Here is a 15,718-nt window from a genome sequence, read left to right as displayed (position 1 = left end):
TTAGGCGCTGATATATCAACTAAGTGTATTCTATAATCAGTGCCTAAATCTATGCGCCAATTATAGTCAGCACTGATTTCAGGGCCGATTTTGTAGACACCATATATAAAATCTCCCTCTATGGGCCTTATTCTATAAAGCTATACTCCTAAATTTATGCTCCTAAAATTTATGTTCCTAATTTAAGAGTACAGTTTATGCTCACAAATTAAGAGCATGATCTATTTTGGAGCATATATTAGGCTTGTAATGTAGGAGCACAGATTACGCTCGTAATTTAAGAGCATAAATTTTAGGAGCATAAACTTAGGAGCATAACCTTTATAGAATAAGGCCCAATGCGTTGTATTCTATAAACTGTGGAACTACCACCAGACTGTGTATAAATTGTGTATCTCTGCTCCCTGAAGTAGGCATGCACTGGCAAAATATACACAAATTATGTGGGCACATATTTATGCATGTACATATCTATACAATGTCAGCACTGATGTGAATGCACCTGGACCACAGCAAAATAAACCTGTGTGCAAGAAGCCCAACTTCAGCCAGCATAAGAACATAGGGACTGCCATATGGGCCACTGCTACCTTACCCAGACCCACATTACCAAACTTTTCCCACCTTGACTGCCTGGTGCAAAAGTGGTGGACCTCACTCGTCACCTGGATAGCATTTTAGATAGTGCTGGGGAGGAGCTGGCTGTCTTGGTACATGTGGGTACCATGACATAGGAAAATGTGGGAGAGAGGTTCTGGAAGCCAAATTTAGGCTCTTAGGTAGAAAGCTCAAATCCAGAACCTCTAGGGTACCATTTTCTGAAGTGCTCCCCGTTCCAAGCGCAGAGCCCAAGAGACAGTCAAAGCTCCGGAGTCTCAATGTGTGGATGAGGTGATGCTGCAGGGAGGAGGGTTTTAGATTTGTAAGGAACTGGGCAACATTCTGGGGAAGGGGGAGCCTATTATGGAATGATGGGCTCCACCTTAACCAGGGTGGGACCAGACTGCTGGCATTGGCATTTAAAAAGGAGATAGAGCAGCTTTTTAAACTAGAACCTGGAGGAAGGCTGACATTCAAAAGCACATGGTTCAGAACAAGGTATCTTTCAAAGATATCACCAAAACAGGGAAGATAGGGTATCCTGATAGCGAGGTTGCATTAGAGACCATAGTAGAACAGGTGTCTTTAAATAAAAAGATTGCAAATTAACACTATCAACTGCTGAGCAAGATGTAAATAGGAACATCAAACAAATGTCTACATGTGAATGCCAGAAGCCTAAGAAATAGGAAGGGAGAAGTAGAATATATTGCACTAAAGGAAAAATTAGTTATAATAGGCATCTCTGAGACTTGGTGGAAGGAGGATAACCAGTGGAACACTGTCATAGCATGGTACAAATTATATCATAGTGATAGAGTGGATCAAAATGGTGGAGGGGTATTATTATATGATTGAAAATTCTGCAGGAAACAAAACACATCTTGGAATCCTTATGGATTGAAATTCCATGTGTAAAGGGGAAAAGGATAGTGAAAGGAGTGTACTATCGTCCACCTGGCCAGGATGAACAGACAGATGTAGAAATTTTATCAGAAATTAGGAAGGCTAACAAACTGGGGAACACAATAATAATGGGTGATTTCAATTACCCCGATGTTGACTTGGTTAATATAACATCAGGGTGTGCTAGAGAGGTAAAATGCCTTGACAAAATCAAGGACTGATTTATGGAGCAGCTGGTAAAGGAGCCAACAAGAGCAGGAATAATTCTAGACCTAGTCCTTAGTGGAGCACATGATCTGGTGCAGGAGGTAATGGTGATGGGGCTGCTTGATAAAAGTGATCATAATATGATCAGATTTGATATCAACTTTGGAGTAAATACACACAGGAAATCCAAAACATTAGCATTTAACTTTCAAAAAGAAAAATGAAGAACGTTGAAAAAAAAAACTTTACATCTGGAGTTGTTGCTGTTCAAAAATACCATCCTGGAAGCCAGACCAAATATATTCTGTGTATTAGAAAAGGAGGAAGGAAGACCAAACGACAGCCGCCATGGTTAAAAAATACGGTGAAGAAAACCATTGGAGCTAAAAGAAAATCCTTCAGAAAATTGAAGAAGGAAACAGCATAAGGAAGTGCTGATAAGGAAGGCAAAGAAGGACTTCATAAAAAGATTGCGTTGGAGGCAAAAACTTTTTTAGGTATATTAAAAACAAGAAGCTGGCAAAAGAATCAGTTGAACCACTAAGATGACCGAGGGGTAAAAGGGGTACTCAGGGAAGACAAAGCCATAGCGGAGAGATTAAATAAATTCTTTGCTTCGTTCTTCTTACAGAGCATATTCAAAAGCATTGATTAATAAGACAAAGCCAACATGGATTTAGTGAAGGAAAATTTTGCCTCACAAATTTACTACATTTCTTTGAAGGGGTGAACAAACATGTGGATAAAGGTGAGCCCGGCGATATTGTGTATCTGAATTTTCTAAGGGTGTTTGACAAAGTACCTCATGAAAGACTCCAAAGGAAACTGGAAAATCATTGGATAGGAGGTATTTCCTGTCATCACCTCCCACAACTTTTCTTTTACCTAACCATTTTCATTGTCTTAGGACAACACTGTATTGTTACACCAGACCCTAAAGCAAGATAGGAGGTAGTGTCCTATTGTGGATTAAGAACTGGTTAAAGGATAGAAAACAGAGAGTGGGGTTAAATGATCAGTATTCTCAATGGAGAAGGGTAGATAGTGGGGTTCCCCAGGGGGTCTATGCTGGGACTGTTGCTTTTTAACATATTTATAAATGATCTAGAGATGAGAGTAACTGAGGTAATTAAATATGCTGATGACACAAAGTTATTCAAAGTTATTAAATCGCAAGAGCATTGTGAAAAATTACAAGAGAACATTATGAGAATGGGAAACTGGCCATCCAAAAGGCAAATAATGTTTAATGTGAGCAAGTGCAAAGTGATGCATGTGGGAAAGAGGAACCCGAGCTATAGCTATGTACTGCAAGGTTCCACATTACGAGTCACCGACCGGGAAAGGGATCTAGGTGTAATTGTTTGATGATACGTTGAAACCCTCTGCTCAGTGTTAGGTATTATTAGGAAAGGAATGGAAAACAAAAATGATGACATTATAATGCCTTTGTATTGCTCCATGGTGTGACCGCACCTTGAATATCGTGTGAAATTCTGGTCACCGCATCTCCAAAAAGATACAGTGGAATGAGAAAAGGTACAGAGAAGAGTGACAAAAATGATAAAGGGGCTGGGACAAATTCCCTATGAGGAAAGGCTAAAGCAGATTGGGCTCTTCAGCTTCGAGAAGAGCTGGCTGAGAGGATATATGATAGCGGTCTGTAAAATAATGAGTGGAATGGAACGGGTAGATGTGAATTGCTTGTTTGTTTTTTCCAAAATACTAGGACTAGGGGGCAAGCAATGAATCTACAAAGTAGTAAATTTAAAATGAATCAGGGAAAATATTTCTTCACTCAACGTGTAATTAAACTCTGGAATTCGTTTAAAGAAAATGTAGTAAAAGCAGTTAGCTTAGCAGGGTTTAAAAATTTTTTGGATAGGTCCCTAAAAGAAACATCCATAAGCCATTAATAAAATGGACATGGGGAAAATCCACTGCTTATTTCTAGGATACGCAGCATAAAATGTATTGTGCTGTTTTGGGATCTTGCCAGGTACTTGTGACCTGGATTGGCCACTGTTGGAAATAGGATGCTGGGCTTGATGGACATTCGGTCTCTCCCAGTATGGCAATACTTATGTACTCATTTGCTTATGCTCCCCACCACAGACCTGCCTGACAGTCCTGCTTATTTTCGAAAGAGAAAAACGCCTATAGTGCGACCTAAATCGGGAGATAGACGTTTATCTCGCAAAGGAGCCCAAATCGGTATAATCGAAAGACGATTTTGGCCGTTTCCAACTGCACTCCGTTGCGGAAACGAATAAAGTTGACGGGGGCATGTTGGAGGTGTGGTGGAGGCAGAACTGGGGCGTGGTTATCAGCCAAGGAGAGATGGGCGTCTTTATCTGATAATCAAAAAAAAAGGTGTTTTTACCGCGATTTTGGTTCACTTTTTTTGGACCCTTTTTTTTCACGAACAAGTCCCAAAAAAGTGCTCCAACTGCCCAGATGACCACTGGAGGGAATCGGGGATGACCTTCCCGGACTCCCCCAGTTGTCACTAACCCCCTCCCACCAAAAAAACCCCACTTTACAAACTTTTTTTCCAGCCTGTATGCCAGCCTCAAATGCCATACCCACCTCCATGACAGCAGAATGTGTTCGATCCTGTCACAGCCTTTCCCTGGGTCAGATGTGGCTCTCGGGTGCACTACAGGGTCACATCAGCATTGCATTGTGGTGGGTACAGAGTATTGGGCTCCGTGATTTCATTAGCTTGTGTTACAGTCTCACGATGTTGGTAGTTGGTACGCTCTTCTCCCATGGTGCTTTTCCCCCTGCCTACTGGGTCAGAGTGTGCCCTGTTGTGTTTCCTGTTGTAGTCCATGCGGTAGTGGCCATTTTTGTAAGCCAGTTTTAGTTACCTTTCCTGTGTTAGCCACGTTACAGAACTTAGTTCTTCCCTTGAATGTGGCTGAAAGAGGGCATTGTACAGCATTCTGCCAGCTCTGACCTACTGCTCATCTCAGTACCAGGGAGACTCGTTGCCAGTGGGGCACAACCTCTGATCTGCAGTTAACTGTGAGTAAAGGCGGTTATTCCAATAAAGGACATTTTCGGAGAGATTAGTCTTCAGGTGTCAACTGGTGTGCCAATGTTATACAGCAGCAACAAGTCCTAGAGGCCTGCGTGTATGCAGGTCCCTGGAGCACTTTTAGTGGGTACCGTCGTGCACTTCAGCCAGGTGGCCCCAGGCCCACCCCCCCCCCCACCTGTAACACTTGTGCTGGTAAATGGGAGGCCTCCAAAACCCACTGTACCCACATGTAGGTGCCCCCTTCAACCCTAAGAGCTATGGTAGTGTTGTACATTTGTGGGTAGTGGGTTTTGGGGGAGGGGGGGTTGGGTGCTCAGCACCCGTGGTAAGGGAGCTATGCATGTGGGAGCGTTGTCTGAAGTCCACCGCACTGACCTCTAGGGTGCCCAGTTGGTGTCTTGGCATGTCAGGGGGGTGAGTGTACTACGAATCGTGGCCCCTCCCATGACCAAATGGCTCGGATTAGGACATTTTTGAGCTGGGCGTTTTTAGTTTCCATTATCGCTAAAAAAAAACAAACGCCCAGCTCAAAAACGTCCATTTTTTTCAAAAATACGGTTCGGCCCGCCCCTTCACGGACCCGTTCTCGAAGATAAACGCCCATTGAGATAGGCGTTTCCGTTCGATTATGCCCCTCTATGTCTTCTGTTACACTGTAAGTGTCCATTTTCCAATTTGTTTAAAGTCAGCTTTACAACTAGGAAGGGGAAAGGACTTACCTCACATCTTTTTAAGAAATACCTCAAGATGAGTTCATTCAGATACGCTAAATATTTTCCTGTCTCTGGAAGGCTCACAATCTAACCTCCCCCACTTTTACAAAGCCGCGCTAATGGCTGCCGGTTCTGTAATGCCAACACAGCCCATTCAAGTACGGCTTTGTGAAAGAGAGGGGTGAGTTTGTACCTGTGGCAGTGAAAGGGTTAAGTAACTTGCCCAAGATCACAAGGAACTGCAGTAGGATTTGATCCTTGGCGTCCCTAGTTCTCACTAAAATCCTATTCCTAATCTGGAACTCTACATATTCATGTCTACATGATTTTGTATGCAATGGAAGAAAAAGCCTAAACAGACTCCTTAACATAGCTCTATGGCTGTAAATAATCCAGAGTTCTTGCTGTCATCATTGGCAAAAAACCTCCTCTCTATACAGTCTCTTTCTTTACGGATTATTGTTTTATTATTAAACATTAAACCAGCACTTATCTTGCTGTTGTGTTCAATCAGCTGTCACTCAGTCTCTCCTTGCCACGGCTGACAATGGCCAAGGTTTCGGTACTTCTTTCGATTCCTGCCTCAGGGTCCATGGTACTGGCGACTCTCTACAAAAAACCACAGTAGAGTTAGAATCATCAATAATCCTCACGAATCTCAAACATGTACAGTTCCCTCTGCATTCCTCACTTCACTGCAGCCCGTTATTCGCTCCGCAAGTGTTCACCCACTTCCCGCTCTAATTTGTAAGGTGACGTCCAACGTCATCTCCCTTCATCCTCCAATGGAAACTCATTTCAGAAAAAATGGTAACCTATTTCAGAAAAAATGAACCCACTCGATTCTAGTGTTCAACCCCCTAGGATGCACTGTCTGTAACCGAAAGATCCACTTTTGTTCTTGTTGTTGTAACACCAGTTTTTTGTCTCCTCCCCTGGTGTTAAACCTAACTTGTTGTAAAACACACCGGAGGGATTCAAAAATGTCCCTCTTCCACACAGTGTGCTGCCAATGGTGCTGTCAGTTTTTTTAATATGTATACTGCTTTTATGCTCTCTAAGTAGTGTCACCAATTTCCTCGTGGTTTGCCCCACATACAGCTTATTGCATGGACATTGCACACAATACACAACAAACTCCGAGACACAGGACATTTTAGACCTCAAAATAAATTCCCGATCTAACTGTGGGTCTCTAAATTTAGTTGTCTCTATCATCATCTCACACATGCGGCACGACCCACATCTGGTATGTCCAGTCTCTCTTTCTACCTGCAAATCCAGGGGTCTCAGGCCGGCTGGGGACAATATTTCTTTTAAGTTCCTTCCCCTACTGTAAGCCATCCTCACCTTCACATCCTTAAAAATTGGTAATGTCTGTACTATGTGCCAATGTTTCTTAATAGTTGATGCTACTTTAGCTGCCATTGTAGTGTACCTCCAGACACATGTCGCAATTTTCACCTCTGCTGTGTCATCTCTATTCCTTGGCTTCAACAGATACTCCCTGTTGTTAAATTTAGCTCTTCTGTATGCATTCTGAACTACGTGTTTCAGGTACCCCCTCTCACATAGTCTCTTTCTCAACTCTTTAGATTGTCCTCTGAAATCTTCTTCCTCCGAACAGATCCTTCTATATCTCAAAAACTGGGATAGGGGTAGGCTATCCTTTAACTTCTTCAGGTGGCAACTCGTATACTCTAGGAAGGTATTCCCCGTCTTATTGATCAGTACATCCAAATAGGAAATGCTGGTCTGACTAGCTTCCATAGTAAATCTCAATGTTGGATGCCCCCGATTCAGTTCTAATACAAACGCCTCCAGCTCTCTCTTCTCCCCATCCCATATGCAAAAAACATAATCTATGACCCTCACCCATAATTTTATCTTCAGATAATGGGTGGAACAATGCACCACCTCTTCCTCAAACTGTGCCACAAACAGGTTGGCTACTGAGGGCGCTATCGTAACTCCCATGGCTACGCCAGACAATTGTTTGAACAGTTTCTCTTCAAACTGGAAGTGCTCCAAATTAATTCCTCTACTGATTTAACTTTATTGACGCTCCTTTGGTTTAGTTAGTTGTATTTTATCTGTCCACATCACTACAGTCTATGCTTCAAAACCTTTACATACTCTGCAAGTGTGCTATGTTTTTCTTTTCATCTCTGTTTTGAAATTGTTCTTCCTGTTGTTTGCTGGTTCACCTCCAGTTGGCTTATACTTCAGTCTAAAATTATATGGAGGCATAATATCAAGCACAGTTTAAAAATAATACTAAGCAGTTATCCTAGCATAGTATTGATTTCCAAAAATTAAATGATATTTTGTAGTTTATAATCTATTACCCTTTCAACAATCCTGTATAAGTGCAGACAACAGTCTCCAATTCTTTCACTGGAGTAGTATTTTCCTTTCTTTCTGGGGATGTCATCATGTGGCATGTTTACTGGCCTTGGTTCCACTGTACTCATTTTGCTCCCATATTCAGATAGACCTTTCATCATCTTAACTATTCCAGTCTTATGTACACGGATATAAACTTTTCTTGCAATTTAAACTTTAATTTAAACACTTACAGGTATCCATAAAACATTTTAGGTGACCTACCAGCTTATAATCGAAAGTGATCGCCGGCTATCTTCCAACACAATCGGGAGATGGCCGGCGATTTCTTAAAGCGGCAAAATCGGTATAATCAAAAGCGACATTTTAGACAGCATCGCTGCTTTCCCGTCGCTTCGCCGGCGAAAGTTCAAGGGGGCGTGTCGGTAGATTAGCGAAGGCGGGACATGGGCGGGCATGGGCGTGGCTACCAGATGGCCGGCTTTCGCCGATAATGAAAAAAAAAAGTGGCGTTAAGCAGTATTTCGCCGGGTTTACTTGGTCCTTTTATTTTCAAGACCAAGCCTCAAAAAGGTGCCCCAACTGACCAGATGACCACTGGAGGGAATGGGGGATGACCTCCCCATACTCCCCCAGTGGTCACCAACCCCCTTCCATACTAAAAAAATAAAACTAAAAACCTTTTTTGCCAGCCTGCACGCCAGCCTCAAATGTCGTACCCACCTCCATGATAGCAGAATGTGTTCTATCCTCCGACGGCCTTTCCCTGGTTGCGATGTAGCTCTCAGGTGAGTGTGACTCCTTTTCTGTTAGGTGCCCTGCAGAGTCACATTAGCAATGCATTGTGGTGGGTGTAGGGTACTGGGCTCTACTCCCATGGTGTTTTTCCCCCCTGCTAACTGGGTCAGAGTGTGTCCTGTTTTGTTTCCTGTTGTAGTCCATGCAGTAGTGGCCATTTTTGTAAGCCAGTGTTAGTTCCCTTTCCTGTGTTACCCACGTTAGAGAACGTAGTTCTTACCTTGAATGGTGCTGAGGGGACTCTGATCTGCAGTTAACTGTGAGTAAACGTGGTTATTTCAAGAAAGGACTTTTTCAGAGAGATTAGTCTTCAGGTGTGAACTGGTGTGCCAAAGTTATACAGCAGCAATAAGTCCTAGAGGCTGTATGCACGTCCCTGGAGCAATTTTAGTGGGTGCAGTACATTTGTGGGTAGTGGGTTTGGGGGGGAGGTGGGGGGGAGGTGGGGGGCTCAGCTCCCAAAGTAAGGGAGCTATGCACGTGGAAGCTTTTCTGAAGTCCACCGCTGTGACCCCTAGGGTGGCTGGTTGGTGTCCTGGCATGTCAGGGGGGCCAGTGCATTAAAAATGCTGGCTCCTCCATGGCCAAATGCCTTGAATTTGGCCGGGGTTTGAGATGGCCGACATAACTTTCCATTATCGCTGAAAAGCAAACCCGGCCATCTCAAACCCGGCGAACTCCAAGGCATTTGGCCGGGCTAAACCGTATTATCGAAAAAAAAGATGTCCGGCCATCTTTTTCGATAATTCGGTTCCAGCCAGCTGTAGCGCCGCCACCAACATAGATCGCTGGCAATCTATTTGGCCAGTGACGTTCGATTATGCCCCTCCTAAGTGGTTAGGGTGGTGGACTTTGGTCCTGGGGAACTGAGGAACAGAGTTCGATTCCCACTTCAGGCACAGCTCCTTGTGACTCTGGGCAAGTCACTTAACCCTCCTTTGCCCCATGTAAGCCGCATTGAGCCTGCCATGAGTGGGAAAGCGCGGGGTACAAATGTAACTAAAATAAAAAAAAAAAAAAAAAATTCAGCCTCAAATATAACCCAGACACTCTCCCACCTCCCCCGGCACGCTCTGCTTCTTTCTTTCTCCCTCACTTCCCCAAACTTGTTCACTTATTTTCTCCCTTCTTGTTGGAAACACTTTCTTTCCTTTTCCCCCCAATGTGATCTCTTTCCTTTTCCTCCTCCAAGGCATTCCCTCTACCTTCCCTCCATTAAACTGTCTTTGTCTTTCTCCTCCTAGCAGTGTCTCTCCACCTCCCCCCAAAACTCTTGTTCCATCCTTTCCTTCCCCTACTAGGCACTCTTTATCTCTTCTCCCCATTTTAACAACACTTTGGGTTACCTTTTACTAAGCCGCGTAGGCGCCTACGTGTGCCAAATTGGAGTTACCGCCTGGTTACCGTGTGGTCCTTGCAGTAATTTCAATTTTGGTGCGCATCTGCTACGTGCATCTGGAAAATATTTTTTATTTTCTGGTGCACGTAGCAAATGCGCGCCAAGTGGCATCTGACACACGTAGGTCCTTAACACCCACATTCTTTTCCACTAGGTCTATGGCTGGCGGTAAGGTCTCAGACCCAAAATGAATGCATGGCAATTTTGATTTTGCCGCACGTCCATTTTCTGGGGAAAAAAAGAGGCCTTTTTTGCAGGCGCACTGAAAAATGGATTGGTGTGCACCCAAAAACCACGCCTACACTACCACAAGCCACTTTTCAGTGCACCTTTCTAAAAGGACCGCTCTGCCTTTATGCTTCCCCCAGAATTGTCTCTCTTTTCTCTCCATTCCCTGGCACCTGCTGTGGCTCGCGTGGCTCTTGCTGTTCACTTGAATCCAAGTTGTCACTTCTTTCTTCCAGCTGGCTAATTCCTCCACATATCTGTGCCAAAAAAAGGCATAGAAGGATACCTTTCTGTCCCCCAAGTGCCTTATATATAGATGATATTTCAGAAGGGTCCCACAATAACAATTATACTTTTTGGAACAGCGGTGGATCTTTGATTTAAATTCTATCACTCTGTTCTGCTTAAATTTGGAAATTGAATGGATGACTTTAGTTTAGTTCCAGGGGCTCTGTGATTGGTCCATTAGTAATCTATTGGGGATAAGGAATTCATAGGATTAGATGGGTTTGAAAGAAAGGAGTTTAACGCAGTGGCCACCTTTGAGCTAGAGTTGTGGATGCTTTCAGATGACTGACAGCTTAGGTAAAATATGGTTTGTAATTATTCCATAGGGGGATTTTAAAAGGGTTACTAGAGATTTACACTAATTGTGATTCTTCTTTGGTTTTAGGGGGAATTGTCTAGCAAAACAGACTATGTCGGATGAAGTACCCCTGGGTTAAATATCATATGCTGCATTTGAAAGATTAGTATATTTATTAATTTAGAGAAGAATGCTAAATGAATATAAGATTAAAATTTTGAAGATCAGCTAAGATACTAATGAAAAAGAAAAATATTTCTACACCTAAGTGACTAATGATGAGGTGAGGGCGTAAGACTTGCCAATTAGAAAGTAATGTGATTGGCAAGTTGCAACGCTGAAGTCTGAGGTGAAGATTTTGAATTGAGGAAGCATCATTGTTTTCATAGTGTGAATTATGGATGGTTCCAAATTTATTATCATTATTATTAGCATTTGTATAGTGCTACCAGATGCAAACATCGCTGAACACCTGATACAAAGAGTCAGTCCCTGCTCAAAAGAGCTTACAATCTAAATAATACAGACATACAAGACAGTTACGGGTGAGGGAAGTAATGGGTGAGAAGGGAGGAAGGGACAAGGGGAGAGCAATTGTGGCTAGGAGCTAAAAGCAGCAGTGAAAAGGTGGGTTTTCAGCATAGATTTGAACACAGGTAGAGATGGAGCTAGACGTATAGATCCAGGAAGTCTATTCCAGGCATAAGGTGCCGCGAGAGAAAAGGAGCGAAGCCTGGAGTTAGCAGTGGAGGAGAAGGAGGACGACAAGAGAGACTTGTCCAGTGAGCGGAGTTCACGGGGAGGAATGTAGGGAGAGATGAGAGCAGAGAGGTAATGGGGGCTGCAGAGTGGATGCATTTAAAGGTCAGTACGAGAAGTTTAAACTGAATGCGGAAGCGGACAGGGAGCCAGTGAAGTGACTTGAGGAGCGGGCTAGTGTGGGTATAACGATTCTGGCGGAAAACAAGTCGTGCAGCAGAATTTTGGACGGATTGGAGAGGAGAGAGATGGCTGAGCGGAAGACCAGTGAGAAGTAAATTGCAATTGTCCAAGCGAGAGGCCTATATTTATTGCCTATATTGTTGGGCTATTAAAGAAGAAACATGCTTCTCCACCACTAATACCTTTTTATCCAAACCTTGAATATTAGTGTCTGCATTAACTAATTTATCAACAACCTCTTGAGAGATGTAACAGTCTTAGAGAGAACGGTTTTAAGCATTCCCTCCATACATTGATTAGATTCCCACAAATCCTGCTTATTCTCCGTAGCATAAAGCAACTGGGTGGAACTAGCTACCTGTATAACTGTTGGTAATTTAGAAAACACTAAGCTAAACCTCAGCTGATGAAGCAGTAACCACTTCAGATCTCCCAACTTAGCAAGAAGAAGGAGGGAGAGGCAGAGTACATTCTAGTGAACTGAAAGAGTTCCAGAAGAAATCAGGTGCTTGTCCATAGGGTCCAGAATATTTGGGGTAAATGCTAAGATATTAATGAACCAAGGATCTTCTTATAAGAAAGAAGACCCTGATGATGTCAATGGGTGCCCTCTCAAGTGCCTATTGGAATCAGCACTGGTGTTACAAGAAATGATTTATTTGGGGAAAAGAGCTCTAGAGAGCACTCGCTACTGTTTATAATTTAAGAGCAGGTGCTGTATTTATAAGTTTTAGGATATTAATTTCTCCACCAATCACCAAAGGTGATAATTGCAATAAATTAAATAAATTAAGTATATATAAAAGATACCATATACTCAGAACACAAGGAGACCGTATTTTTAGCTTCAAAAAGGTTGATTTAATATACAATTGCACACGAGAGGTAGGTTTTAAGAGATCTTTACAGATAATCTGTGCTTAAGTAAGGTAAAGTAGAGTAGCAGGTCTAGATCAAAAGTTATAACTTACAAAGCAGTCTGTTGCAAAAGCATTTTGTGGTCCATTGAAGAGCCATGAGGCAGGTGAATTGCAGATCAGGAGCAAGGCATCTGGATTGGTGCTGAAGAGAGAATCTCCTGGAGGGAGAGTCTTGAAGAGAGAGAGCTTCTGCCGTGAGTGGATCTGAGTTGCTTGCAGTTGAAGAGAATCTCCTGGAGAAACAGCTTGTCCTTTTATACCTTGCAAGCTGCAGGAGGATATGCCATGTGGATCTTTGTCCTGGTTTCCTGGTTTCCACACGACCCTTGGGCATTTGCAAAGCATTGTGGTATCTTGGTCTCATGTCTGCACACGACCCCTGAGTCTTGGTCTCATGTCTTATGACATCACGAGACTTGCTGTCTGGATTTTGCTGGCAAATGGTCTTTTGATGTACAGGGCTTCATGCTCAGTCTCTGGAGCAGATACACATTACAAGTCCTTCCTTTCTGCACATGTCTGAAAGCTGATGGGAGGGGCAGGTATACCTTTGACAAGCAAATGTCCTGTTTATGGTTTTCCTCTGAGTTCTTTGTTTTCAATGGGGTATTCAGGTGCCCACCTTAGTCATGCTTTTGTTCAGTCCTTTTAGGTGGGAGGGCAGAGAGTCTCTCTTTTGTCTTTGTTAAGTGTTTGTAATTAACTATCCCTACTATCAGAAGTTCCCAGAAAAAGGGATGGGGAGAGAGGGGCTTGAAATGAAACTATTCTCTCTGCTGCAGTGTCAAATATATATATTTAAAAGCTGCACAAATATATTGGTGTATATATATGTATCTGATAATAAACTGATACCATTACACTGGTACTCCCAATCAGGAAGGCTCAACCCTCTGCCAGATGAAAAAAGCAGAGGGAAAGTTTCACCATACACAAATGCTGTCAAGGTATGCCACACCTCCCTTCTGTTTAGATTGCACTGCTCCTTTGCTCCTTCTTACCAACCAGTCCTTAGTCTCTGTCTTTTTACTTTCAGCTACCTGCAGCTTTTCATCTCTTTCTTTCACTCCCACTCATACTCTTCTCCATAAATCTCACCTTTTCTGTCTCTCAATAGTTCCCTCTTCTCTCTCCTTCCTCCTCCGTCTTCCCAGCCCCTGCATCCCCATTCTTTTTCTCCCTGCATTCAATGTCTCGTATCGAGCATCCTCTCTCTGCTTCTCTGATCCCCTTACCACCATAAGCAGCATTCCCTCTATGTCTCTCTAATCTCCTTACCCCATACACCTCATTCCCTCTCAAACTCAGACTGTCTCTTTAGTTCCACACCCCATGTCCAGCATCATACACGTCTCTCTCCCTAACTTACAATAGCACTTCATTTCATACAGTGGTAACTGAGGGTATGCTCTTCTTCTCCCCTGCTCCAGCTCCAGGCCCACACAGTCTAGCACCTCTCTCCCTGTCACAACATCTCTCCAGTTTACCAGGCAGACCAGGCAAGTCACTGAGGAGACAAAAAAGTGTCAGCTTATAACAAATGAGCTTATACACAACTCACTGTGGAACCTCTGACCGGCACTGAGCATTTGAACTCCCTGACACATCCCTTCCCTGCCCCCCAAAGGAAGTGTATATCAGAGGGGGTGGGACTTGTCAGAGTTCAACTGCTGAGGCCTATTCAGAGGTTCCATGATGAGCTGTGTGTGATCTCATTTGTTGTAAACTGAGGCTTTGTCTTCTTAGTAACTTTGGTGGCCTTCCTGGTAAGCAGGAGAGATGCTGTGGCAGAGAGGCTAAGAAATCCAATAGGGGAGGGCAAATGCCTCCTTGCCCTGCTTTCCATTGCGCATGACCCCCTGATGGTGTGGATAACATGAGAAAGAACGTAGCAAAACTTGAAGAGTGGTCCAGAATTTAGCAGATAAGATTTAATACTAAAATACAGGGTCATGAATCTGGGCTGAAAAAACATGAGGGAACAGTACAGTATAGGGGATGAAGTACTCCTAAGCACAAATGAAAAGCAAAACTTGGGGGGGGGGGGGTGATCTTATCAGATGATCTTAAGTTGACCAAACAAGTAGAAAAGATGACAGCAAAAGCCAGAAGGATGTATAGAGAAGAATGGTTAGCATGAAAAAAAGATGTGATAGTGCTTCTGTATAAGTCTCTGGTGTGACTCCAATTAGAGTACTGTGTACCGTTCTGGAGACCACAGTCAGTTCAGAAGGCAGCTACTAAAATGGTCAGTGGTCTTCATCATAAAGGGTATGGGTACAATCTTAAGATCTCAATAAGTATACTTTGGAAGAAAGGGGAGAGAGGAGAGATATGATAGAGACATATAAATACCTCCATGACATAAATGCACAGGAGGCAAATCTCTTTCAATTGAAAGGAAACTCTGGAATGGGGGGGGGGGGGGGGTGGGGCAAAGGATGCAGGTAAAAGGGGATAGACTGAGGATTAACCTAAGGAAATACTTCTTCATGGAAAGGGTGGTGAATGCATGGAATAATCTCTTGATGGTGGAGATGAAGAATGTATCTGAATTCAAGAAAGCTGTGGACTCGTATATTGAATCTCTATGGAAGAGGAAGGGATAGTAAATGATGGGCAGACTGAATAGGCCATATGGCATTTATCTGCCTTCATTTTCTCTGTTTCTATGTTTCCATGAAACCAAAGAAAAAGAGGGCAGAGGCAAATTAATTTTACCATTTATTTTTTACTTTTAATTCTTTTGAATAAGGAGGGCACTTTTCAAAGGTTTTTATTTTGATGAACCCCTGCATTTCCATGAAAATATTTTCTTTGGAAATTGCCCCCCCCCCCCAAAAGAAAAGTGAGGATGAAAGTATGCACGTAGTTTCACAATATAGCTGCTGGGAAAGAATGTACATATGCAGATTTTATTATGATATCCCAAATGTTTGAAAGCACATGCAAACTAGGCAGGTACAGAAGTATCATCCTTTTGAAAACTAGCTTGAATGCCCATGAATACAAAACAAACACAGGGGC

This window comes from Microcaecilia unicolor, chromosome 2 (genome assembly GCF_901765095.1).
Source record: "Microcaecilia unicolor chromosome 2, aMicUni1.1, whole genome shotgun sequence".
Classification (NCBI taxonomy): Eukaryota; Metazoa; Chordata; class Amphibia; order Gymnophiona; family Siphonopidae; genus Microcaecilia; species Microcaecilia unicolor.
Note: the sequence above shows the minus strand (reverse complement) of the source record.